This window comes from Gorilla gorilla, chromosome 2, assembly GCF_029281585.2.
Source record: "Gorilla gorilla gorilla isolate KB3781 chromosome 2, NHGRI_mGorGor1-v2.1_pri, whole genome shotgun sequence".
Classification (NCBI taxonomy): Eukaryota; Metazoa; Chordata; class Mammalia; order Primates; family Hominidae; genus Gorilla; species Gorilla gorilla.
The window spans coordinates 203149399-203161645 of NC_086017.1; the positions used below are offsets into that span (position 1 = coordinate 203149399).

The 12247-nt window shown below is 37.2% G+C and overlaps 1 long non-coding RNA gene across 1 annotated transcript; it reads right to left on the reverse strand.

Moving 5' to 3' along the window:
* Nucleotides 1-234: 234 nt before the first annotated feature.
* Nucleotides 235-10699, reverse strand: LOC134758124 (uncharacterized). Its single transcript, XR_010133030.1, has 3 exons — nt 10539-10699; nt 2688-2780; nt 235-1927 (listed from the first exon to the last, which is right to left on the reverse strand). It is a non-coding gene; the product is annotated as an uncharacterized lncRNA (long non-coding RNA).
* Nucleotides 10700-12247: the final 1548 nt, after the last annotated feature.

The following is a 12247-nucleotide window of genomic DNA, read 5'->3' on the forward strand; positions in this document are numbered from 1 at the left end:
TGGAGGACAGATGTGGTTTTGTGGATTTGAGCAACTAATATAGCTAATGTAGCTTGACTTCATTTTATGCATTAAGTGTGTTCCCCCAAAATATTAATGAACATATATATTTATGGGTGAATCATTTTTGTCACAGGGATGTACTGTAACTATGAAGGTCTAATACAAAACTGAAAAAGGATTTTAGACCAAATTTAAATATAATCACATGTAATTCAAAAAGGCTGGCTTTGTTAATGTGCAATCAATGGATATTTATTTCTCTCACGTGAAAGTCCACAAAAAGTAGTCATAAACAGTCTACATTACCTTTGGGCATTCATTAAAAGATACATATTGAAATTAATCATTCTGTTACTTGCTACTTCATCAAGAATTCATTCTAGCTCCAGGAAACAATGATAACTAGTAACTTACATAATAATTCTTGGAAGGTCAATAGATTATCAAATATGTAATATGAATGTTCTACATTACATATTTGGGAGCACATTGAATCCCAAAGCTATGAATAGATAAAGCCAATCACCTAAATGCCCTAACTTCAAAACAAAGTTCTCATGAGACACTGGAAGACAATCACATAATTTATATCTTGGCAAAGAACTTTGGGAAATAATATATCTAGGAATACATAAGGAAGATAAGCAGCTTAAGTGTAGCAATAGAACCAAAGCAGGAAGCAAACAGCTTAATTAATATTGTCTTCTTAATCATCACTTTTTTTCCCCCACAAATAACCTCAGGACCATCAAACCTATTAAATCAATGGCCTTAAAAAAAAAAGTTTGTAATGTCTTTCAAGTTCCACTCTTTTCTAAGCAATTAACACATTAATTAATACAATTATTAATATGCAACAGGTAGGGATGGAGCTAGGTAGGAAACTTCAGATAGTGTGAGACAGCAGTCCCCAACCTCTTTGGCACCAGGGACTGGTTTCATGGAAGACAATTTTTCCACAGACAGTATTGGTGGGGCTGGTTTTGGGATGATTCAAGTGCATTACATTTATTGTGCACTTTAGTTCTATGATTATTACACTGTAATATATAATTAAATAATTATACAACTCACCATAATATAGAAAATCAGTGGGAGCTCTGAGCTTGTTTTCCTGCAACTAGATGGTCCCATCTGGGGGTCATGGGAGACAGCCACACCCTAAGTGTTTTGCTTATGTCCAGTCTATTCCGTAATCTCGGTTTGATTGCTGTCACTGCAAAAATCCCTGATTCACAAAGAAAGGATGTTGGAAATGGAGGTAGGTTTTTCAATGCTTTTGTGACAATCTCTGGATATTACCCCTTGACTTTAATCCAGAACATATGGAGATTTAACGTTGTCTCAAACATACTTTTAAGGCCACCATTATTTGTGATCGCGAGCAGTTGATCCTCTGGCAGAACAGACGAAGTTGATTCACCTGGCTTACTCATAAATGGGTAATGGTCCCATTCCTTCCCAGTTTGGGGGTCTTTTGTGGTTGGAAGTAATGCTCAAACTCTTTTGAAAGCTGAGATAGGTGATTATGCACCAGCTGGGAGAAAGAAAGCCCTGTCTCTTTCAAACTATCTGCTAATGTTTGAACATGTCAAAAATTCAAATGTTCGCCCATCACCTTCATAATTTCAATTTGCCATTGAATGCAGCCACTTTATTTGCTGGCTTGAACACAGTTGTCGTTCTCCCCTGAATTGACAGATTGAGTTCGTTGAGCAGGTTGAAAATATCACGCAAATATGCAAGTTTTGTGATCCATTCTGTGTCACTAAAATGTGCTGCCAATGGTGACTTTTTCTCAAAGAAACCTCTGAAGTAGCTCTCATAACTCAGAAACTCTGGCCAATCATCTGCCTTTAGAAAGCCATCTCATTTCTGTGTATAAGAGAAGACATGTGTGCTCTGTGTCCACCTCCTCCGAGAGCTGCAGGAACAGACATGTGTTAAGGGCATGCACTTTAATGCAGCTGATAATTTTAATCACACCCTGCAAATCATTGTTAAGTTCAAGTGACATTTTTCAGCTAGCCAGCATTTCTCTATAGATGACACAGCATGTAGACTCACATTCAGAAGTGACTTCTTTGACCCCAGTAGTGAAAACAGAAAGCCACCCAGTCATGGCAGCCACTCCATTCATGCATATACTGACACAAAATGGCCAATTTAGTTTTCCTGATATGTAATCATTCAAAGACTTGAATAGTTCTGCAGCTATGGTGTCGGATGGCAATCCAAGTGCATATTACACATCTTTATGAACATCTTCCTGAAAAATACATTGCACAAAAGCAAGCATTGTTGCCTTGTTGTCAACATCGGTAGACTTGTCAACCTGGATTGTGTACCACTGTGACTCATTCATCCTCTCTGACAATTGTGCCTCAATATGCTCTGCTGTTTCATCAGTTTGTCTAGTTATGGTGCTAGCCAAAAGAGGAGCACATGCCACTTTTTGAACTGCAGCCTCTTAGAGCTGCAGCCTGCAGATCATCAGGCACTGGGTTCTCATAAGGAGTGCACAACCTAGATCCCTCACATGCTCAGTTCACAATAGGGTTTGAGCTCTTATGAGAATCTAATGCCAACGCTGATCTGACAGGAGGTGGAGCTCAGCTGGTAATGCAAGCAGGGGAGTGGCTGTAAAAACAACTGAAGCTTCTGCTGGCTCACCAGCTACTCACCTCCGGTTGTGTGGCCTGGTTGCTAACAGGTACTGACATGTGTCAAGGGGGCTGGGACCCCTAGTCTCAGAGGACACGATGAAATGATGAGAACTGGAGCAAACATGATACATTGAGACAAAAAAATAAATTAGAAAGAAATTGGAGTGAAATTAGAACTTGGTGATACATGTGTCACTGAGGAATATAAAAAAGAGAATGACTTCTCAATTTTAAATTAGATTCTTGGATGAATGACATTTTGCAAAAGTTGATAAGCTTATTTTTAAATGAATCTTTTGTTTTAGAACAGTTTTAGACTTACAGAAAAATTTCCAAAATAATACAGAGAGTTCTCACATATGCATTCCCAATTTCTCCTATTATTAACTTTTTACAGTAGTGTTGTATATTAACTAGAATTATTAAACTGATATACATACCTTATTATTAACTATAATTGATATTTTATTTAGATTTCCTTGGTTTTTACTTTAAAGTTCCTTTTCTGTTTCAGGATCCCATCTGTGATACAATATTACAATTAGTTGTCAAGTCTCCTGAGGCTTTGTTTGGCTGCGAAAGTTTCTCAGTCTTTCCTTGTTTTTGATTACCTTGACAGTTTTCAGTTGTGCCGTTATCAAGAGTTTTGTAGAATATTCCTCAATTGGGGAAGTTTCTCATGAATAGACTGAGGTTATGGGCTTTTGAGAGGATGATCCGTTAGGTAAAGCACCACTTGTATTGTTTCACATCCAGAGTACATACTATGCACATGATTTATCACTGTTGATGGTAAACTTGATTACCTGGATGCGGCAGCATTTGTCAGGTTCCTATTTCATCAATTCGTCTAGTTCCAATGTTACTCTTTCCTACCCTCCCCTTTCCATATTGTGCTCTTTAGAAGGAAGTCACTGTGTGGAGGCTACCCTTGAGGTGTGGGGAGTTTGGCTCCAGCCCTCTAAGTATGGCTTTCTACATAAATTATTTGAGGTTCTGAATGGAAGATTTGTCTATTCTCCCATGTTCATTTATTTTTACTCAATAATTTATTCATATCAGTATAGAATCATTGATATTAATTTTACACTTTGGGTTATAAACTAATATTGCTTTATTTTGTTGCTCAAAGTTTTCTAACTTTGGTCATTGGAAGCAATTTCAGTTGGTTCCTGTGTCTCTTTGGCATACCACTATCATCGTACTGTTTTTTGTTTTGCTTTTGAATACTGTCCTTCTTTCTGACACCACAGATGCTCCAGGTCCATCTTGTATATTACCTGCCCAATCCTAGAATCAATCATTTATCGAAGGAGCCTTGGCTCCTGTTATTGGATAATGGGTTTAGAAACCAGAGTCAGGACACATGTTCATTGCTACTGGGATACTCACTGCTACTTTCAGCTAATACCGGTTACGGTGTATATTCTAACTCCAAGCACATATCTACAAATATTTCTGTATTTAAACACATATGTCTACATTACACTAAAAATGAGATTATACTGATATTTCTGACTGATTGTTACCACTGGATCATTTAACCTCCTCCTACTGCTTATCTGTACCCTTCCACTCCAATAGTGAAAAATCTGATTCTTACCATTCTCCATACATTTGCTTAATTGTCCATTTCGAGTATATATGTGTAGCCATTTCAGAATTGTTAACTCATACTCCCATGGGAAACAGTTTTATCAATTAGAGTCCAGAGCTTGGCCGGGCGCGGTGGCTCTCACCTGTAATCCCAGCACTTTGGGAGGCCGAGGCGGGCGGATCACAATGTTAGGAGATTGAGACCATCCTGGCTAACGCTGTGAAACCCCATCTCTACTAAAAATACAAAAAACTAGCCGGGCATGGTGGCATGCACCTGTAGTCCCAGCTACTTGGGAGGCTGAGGCAGGAGAATGGCGTGAACCCGGGAGGCGGAGCTTGCAGTGAGCTGAGATCGCGCCACTGCGCTCCAGCCTGGGCGACAGAGTGAGGCTCTATCTCAAAAAAAAAAGAAAAAAAAAAAAAAGAGTCCAGAGCTTAAAGCTTCCAGACTCTACTCACTTCCAAATTTCCTTAGGTAGCATCTTTTTCTCCCCATACCTTCCAGTGAGGTTGGTTCACACATTTGCAGTACAGGTAAATGTTTTTGTTACATTCTTGATTCCATTCTGGGGTCGTCCAATGTACTAAATAATTTTTTAAATATTTGTGTATATTAAGATTCATTGTTGGCTCTATAAGTTTCTATGAGTTTGGACAAATGCACGGTGTCATGTATCAACCATTACAGTATTATACAGAATAGCTTCACCACCTCTCAAATTACCCTGAACTTCACTTGTTCAATTCTAAACCCTACGCAATCATTCACTTTTCATGATCTCCATTGTTTTGTTTTGTTTTTTCAGAATGTCATATAGTTGTAATTATGCAATTGAAGGCTTTTTAGGCTGACTTCCTACAACTTAGCTATACACGTTGTGAGTCACCTGTCTTTTCCTGGTTTGTTAATTTATTTTTTTTTGTTAATGAGAAGTGCACTCTAATTATTTTTCATGTTTCTCTATAAGTAAGGTGTTTTGCCATTCCTTATCCCCAGCTCCTTTTGAGATTTTCTCATTTTTCTTTAGTATGAATATGATATAAATGAATGTAGATTTGTCATATTTATTCTGCTTAGTGTTCTCTAATCCAATTTAATCCAGTGGTTTGGTGGCTGTTGTTAACTGTAGAAAGTTTTGGGCCATTATTATTTCAAATATTTTTCTGTGACATTCTTTCTTTCCTTGGTTACTCCAATTACCATATATATATTTTTAATTGTTACATCCATAGTTCTTGGAGGTTCTGTTCTGTTTTGTTTTGTTTTGTTTTGTTTTTCCTTTTTTCTCTTTACATTTCAGTTTGGGAAGTTTCTACTGATGTATTTTTTAACACATTAATTCTTTCCTTAGCAATGTCAAGTGCTGCAATTAGTACATTAAAGGCATTTTTTTTTCATGTCTGTGACAGTGTTTTTGATTTGTGGCATTTCCTTTCGATCCTTTCTTAGGATTACCAATCCTCCACTTAAATGTGTTTATCTATTCTTTTACATTTTCTCCTTTTTCCATTGCAGCACTGAACATATTGATCATAACTATATTATATTCCATGTCTCATAATTCCAACATCTGTCTCATATCTGAGTCTCATTTGAATAATTGCATTGTCTCTTCAGACTTTGTTTTGTCTTTTGGAATGACTTACAATATGGTGTCAAAAGCTGAATATGTGGTGTTGGGTAATAGACAAACAGGCTTTAGTGTTAGAATTTCCATTAATCTGGCTAGAAGTTGGGCTGTGTTTAATGTTTGCTGAAGCTGCAATTGTCAGAGGTTTTAAATGACTTTATTGTCCTTACTTTTGTCTCACTCTTGACTCAGACTTCACTATGTACTCCTCAGAGCCAGCATCTTAAAACTCAGTCGTAACTTACCATTGACATACTGGAATTCTCTTTGGTGGTGGTAAGGTGTGAGGGAGGAAAAACATTCTATAATCTTAGGATTAAATCTTAGTGGACGTTTAATCCTAAAATTTTGGGGACTTTTGAGGCTGTGACCATCATAAGTGTCAACCTAGTGGTATACATTTTTGCCCTTAGATAAACAAGAAGGCTAGAAGGGAATGGAAGGGTGAGAGTATTCTTACTTCAGTTGGGTAGGGTCTGGTAAAATCTTCATTCCTGGAGGGTAGGTCTCTGTTAAGTAAAAATGCTCTGGACCTATATCACAATGATTATTCATTTTTTCCCATTTCTAGATACATTCAGCTTAAAAATCTTCTGAAGTACCTGCATATAAAGCCCTTGAATATACTCTCCACTAAGACTGTCCCTAGGAGGTTCTCATTCTCATATTAGTCTATACTCGATCTCCAGTAACCTGTCAAAATTAAATGTTCTTAGCATTTTATGGCATTAGCACGTTCTATTCCATGTAAATAGATCTTGGCTGTTACTTTCTGGATTGTCTCATCACTCCAGATTTTTTAGTGGAAATTTGCCCTGCAACCTTAGTTTTGTAATGAGTTCTAGAAAAGACATTTGTTTTCAGGTTTTTTCAGCTTTTTCTTGTAAGAATGTGAGTGATGACTTTCATTCTTTTTACAGGTCAAAGCTTAAACCAAACGTTAATAAGCTTAATTTTAATATATTAATGCTAATATGTTTAAAGATATAATCTATTTAACATATTAAATTTGAGGTTAATTCAAAAAATGGTTATTTTACTAGCAGAAGAAAAGTATCTTTCTTTGTCTTGCATTTCTTAAACTCCTGCCTAGGATTACAGAATCCTTAAGAGACACTAGGCCATTTGATCTTGTATTTGCATATCAGAAGAGAAAACATTGTCAACAAATTAAAGAATTGGGTCACTTTATTGATTTGGTTTTAATATGCATGCAAGTTGATGTGGTTAGTTTTGGTTAATACGTTTGTAAATTTCTGTGGGATGAGTCACGGCAGTCAGCCTTTGGCCCACTTGTCTCAATTTTTAATGAATTGGAAAAAAAAAAGTCAGATAACATAGAAGTGTTAATAAACATTTTGCTGGCCTGGTCAACTAATGTATTAGATTGTGTTAAGAAATGGGGTTATATTTTATGCTTTCTTAGACTATGTGAGCAGTCCACCAGCTTCAGATAAATAAGCTTGTACTTCTATATATACCTGCTACTCTACCACAAACTCCTCCTTTTACATTCTTAACACTCAGTGTTTTCTTTCTCAAGAAATTATTCTTCTCCTTCACTCACCTATTTCTTCTGACATAAATTTTACCAAAAAAAATTATTCTTTTGAAGATAAATAAAGCATTCACACACACACCCGTCCACATACACATATCTCCTAACCTAGTTACCGATCTCAGTTCCATTTTTTCTCTTATAATTAGATTTTTCAAATTACTGACCTCCACTAGTTTGTTCGATGTCTTAAACCACTGTATCTCCTTACTCACTATGAGATATGTTCTAAGTCAAACTACTCTAAAACATTTTCTTTAACAATCTATGAGAACAAGCATGATATGGAGAAGAGAGCAATAGGTGAGATGCTCATTCTGAATTCTAGTTCTGACTTGAACGCTTAATTTGTATGACTTTAGATAAGTTACTTCCTATGAAACTTAATATCTGTAAAAAGAGAACTTATCGGTAAAACTCTCAGTACTATATCAGAATTTTTAAAAGGCTATTGGGGAGTAAGGAAGAAAAATTAACATTTATTGAACACGACATAAGATAATTTAATCCTCACAATCACTCTTTGAAGTAAATAATATTAATAATTTATGAATAGAAAATTGAGCTTCAGAAAAGAGAATTTTTTTTCTAAGGTCATAGGGTTAGAAAGTAAGATTTAAAGACAAATCTATATGGCTTCACAAAAACATGGTGCCCCTAAAACCAGAGTAAACATTACTATAATTTATACAAATTCCTTAAATTAGTCTTCCTAGTTTATGGAGACAGTGAGCCAGTTTGAATAATTTCTTTTTCTCATCCAGCAGAACAAACCTTATGAAAAGGTCACATTAGAACTATAGTAGGATTTCTGAAACCATTGCAACCCTATTATTGATGGTAGGGTATTTTTTTTTTCAAAAGCATTATTCTACAGTTTCTGGAATGACATTTATCGTGAGAGAAAGTGAATGACTTAACAGAAAATTATGCCTTTTGAGACTGAACAAACTATATGCAACAACCATTTTCTAAAATCGGAAAGCACTGGGCTGTGACCCCTTTAAAAAAGAGAAACAAACAAATGAGGTGAGCTCTGCAATTAACTAAGTTTCATGCCTGTAGGTAATCCTGGAATGCAGAAAAAACTATCATCAGAGTTCAGGGTGTACAAAGAGATTAAATATTTGGGACAGAATGCCTGTGAGAAAGGAGCTAAAAAGAAGGGGAAAAAGTCTTAGAGAAATTCACATAAAGAATCACCTGAGTCTTTGACTGAATATTCAGTTCATGCCTACATAGAGTAAAACACAATGAGATTGGATACAAATAACTTTTGAAGCAAGAATAGTGATTGAAGAGATGTAAAATGAACAATTCCCAGAGCTCCCACAGAATAGGAAACAATTCAAGCTCCCTCTAGCCAGAGTGCAGATACCTGTGAAACACAAGGAGCATTCAGTAAAGACCCAAACATGTAATAGCTTATGTATAAAGATAAATAGGTATTAGATTAAAGGTTACTCTAGGCCCAACCTAAAACACTTAGAATAAAACCTAAAAATGATCAAACTCATACCTAAGTACCTTAACTAACCACCAGAAAGGTCTAACACTTTTCAAAGGAATATAACAAAATTCAGAGAGCAAAACTATCGAGTTAATAATGTGTATCAACAATCCAAAAACTGTAAGCATATGAAAAAGTGAAAAAATGTGACCCATTTGTAGGAAAAAAACTCAATCAATAGAAATAGACCCCAAAATGACAGAGATGAGATTATTAGCAGAAATGTACATTAAAGTGCTGTAATAAATATACTCCGTATGCTCAAGGAGGTAAAGGAAAACATGAAGATGATGAGAAAAATGTAAGATATATATTTAAAAACAAAAAAATTTACATAAATGAGAAATACAGTATCTGAAAAAGGAAATATTAGACAAGATTGACTGTAGATTAGATACTGCAAAATAAATTTTCAAAATGCAAAATAAATACTTTGAGAGAAAAGAGAAAAAAAGAAAAGAGAAAAGGGTGAAAAAATAAGAACTCAATGACTGATGGATGAAATCAAATAGTCTAAGATATATGTAAATTGGAGTTTCAGGAGATTCAAACGAGAGAAAACAAAAATATGTAAAGATATAGTGACCAATTTTTTCAAAATTGATAATAACTATAAACTCACAAACCCAAGAAGAGCAAACTCCCTCCCACAAGAAAATAAGCATAAAGTCAAACCAAATAATATTTTAATCACATTGCTAAAAAACAGTGCTGAAGAGAAAATATTTAAAACAGCCAGAAAAATATGCATCAAGTACAGAGGAACAAAGATGAGAATTACAGCACAAATCTTATTTAAAAAAACTATGGGCCACCACTGCTGCCAATGTGAGCATGCACAGTAATGCTGCTGCCCCACTACCACCATTGCCTCACCCCAGTAGATGTGCATGCACCCCACTGTGCTGCTGCAGCTGCTGGCACACATGAGTGAGCACAGATTCCACAGCCACCACTCCAACAAAGTGCTTTGGCCAGCACTCCCCTTCAGAGTGTTGTGGCTAGTGAACCAGGAACACCTCAGCACCTCCAGCACAGCAGGTTCCTAACCTCCAGGGGGCAGAAAACAAAACAAGGGACTTAGTACCAGAACACCAGAGTTAGAGCTCATAGCCCAGGAGTAGTGAGCTGAGCCTTGTCCCCCATAATCTTCTAAAAATGAAGCCAGTCAACTGAACCCACCTTATATCACAATGAAACCCCCAAGGGCATCAAAGAAGACAAAAGGGGACAAAAGCATCCACAAGACAGCAACTTAAAAGACTGAAGGAACATCAGCCCACACAGAAAAGAAAGAATCAGTGAAAGAACTATGGCAATTCAAAAAGCCAGCAAGTGTTCTTACATTCAAACAACCTCACTAGTTCCCCAGCAATGGCTCCTAACCCATGCTGAAATGGCTGAAATGACAGACATAGAATTTAGAGCATGGATAGGAAAGAAGAACACCAAGGCTCAAGAGAAAGTCAAAACTCAATCTAAAGAATATAATAAAATGACACCAGAGCTGAAAGACAAAATGGCCCTTTTAAGAAAGACTCAAACTGATTTGATAGAGCTGCAAAACTCACCAAGAATTTCATAACACAATTGCTAGTATTAGTGTAGCAGGACGAGCCGCAGACAAAACTTCTCAGACACCGAGTTGTAGAAAGAAGGGCTTTATTCAGCTGGGAGCGTCAGCAAGCTACTGCCTTAAAATCCGAGCTCCCTGAGTGCACAATTTCTGTCCCTTTTAAGGGCTCACAACACTAAAGATTTTACATGAAAGGGTTGTGATTGATTGAGCAATCTAGGGGATACGTGACAGGGGTTTCATGCACTGGTAGTGAGAGAGAAACAGAACAGGGCAGGGAGTTTCACAATGTTCTTCTATACAATGTCTGGAATCTATGAATAACATCAGTTTCTAAGTTATGAGTTGATTTTTAACTACTGGGTTTAGGCCAGGCAGGCCCAGGCCTGGTTTTGGGCCTGGTGCCGGGCTGCCTGTCTTTGGTTTTACTTCCTTGTTGTTTTCTTAAAACAGGTACTGAGTATAAAACAATATAAAACAATATGAGAGGGTCTCTCTCTTCCCTCATTAGCAGGAGAATCAACCAAGCTGAGGAGAGAATTTCAGAGCTCAAAGACTGGTTCTGTAGAATAACTCAGCCAGACGAAAGTAAAGAAAAAGGAATGAAGAAGAATGAATGGAATCTCTGAGAAATATGGAATTATGTAAAGAAACCAAATTGATGACTCACTGACATTCCTGAAACAGATGGAGAGAAAGAAAGCAACTTGGAAAATATATTTGAGGACATCATCCATTAAAATTCTCCCAACCTTGCTAGAAAGGCCAACATTCAAATTCAGGAAATGCAGAGAACCCCTGTAAGATACTATACAAGATGATAATCCTCAACACACATAGTCGTCAGATTCTCCATGGTCAAAATAAAAGAAAAAATGTTAGGAGACCTTGGGCCTTAAGGGAACATTAGTGGTAGTCTGGCAGTACTCCTCTTGGTCAGGGGTGGCTGTGGCTATGGGGTGATGCTCCTTTGCCTTGAGAAAGGGAGAGGAAGAGGGGATAAATTGCTAGAAGCAGTTATTTAAGAAATGGGAGTCTAGTCTTTGATTCCCAGACCACTCTCCTGGAGCCACCCAGAGCCTAAGGGGCCTCACCATCCTAAAAGGAAGGACACAAACTTGGCTGACTTTGCCACATACTGATTGCAGGGCCCCAGGGCCTTGAGGAACATAGGCAATAGCCAGGGAGTGGTTACAGTAGGCCTTGTGCAAGACCCAGTGCTATGATGGCTTCAAGTTTGACTCAGTAAAATAATAGTGATGGTGGCCACAAGGGTTTTTGTGTCACTCTATCTCCAGCTTTAGATGGCTCAGAACAAAGACAGGCACTCTATGTTTGGGAAAATATAGGGAAAGAGAACAAGAGTCTTTGTGTGGTAACCCAGATAATTCTGCAGGGTATTGTCCAAGAGCATCAAGGCAGTTTCTCTATGAGTTTGCAAAAACCACAGCATTGCTTGCTTGGGTTGTCCCCTAAAACAGAAACAGCTTAGGTCACAACACCCAAGTCCTTTCAAATAAATGAAAAGCCTTCCCTAGAAGGACAGCTACAAAGAAACCCAGATAGTGAAGACTAGAACTAATATCTAACTCTTTAATGCCCAGACAGCAAAGAACATCTACTAGCATCAACACCATTCAGGAAAATATGACCTCACCAAATGAACTAAATAAGGCACTGGGGACCAATCCAGAGAAACAGAGC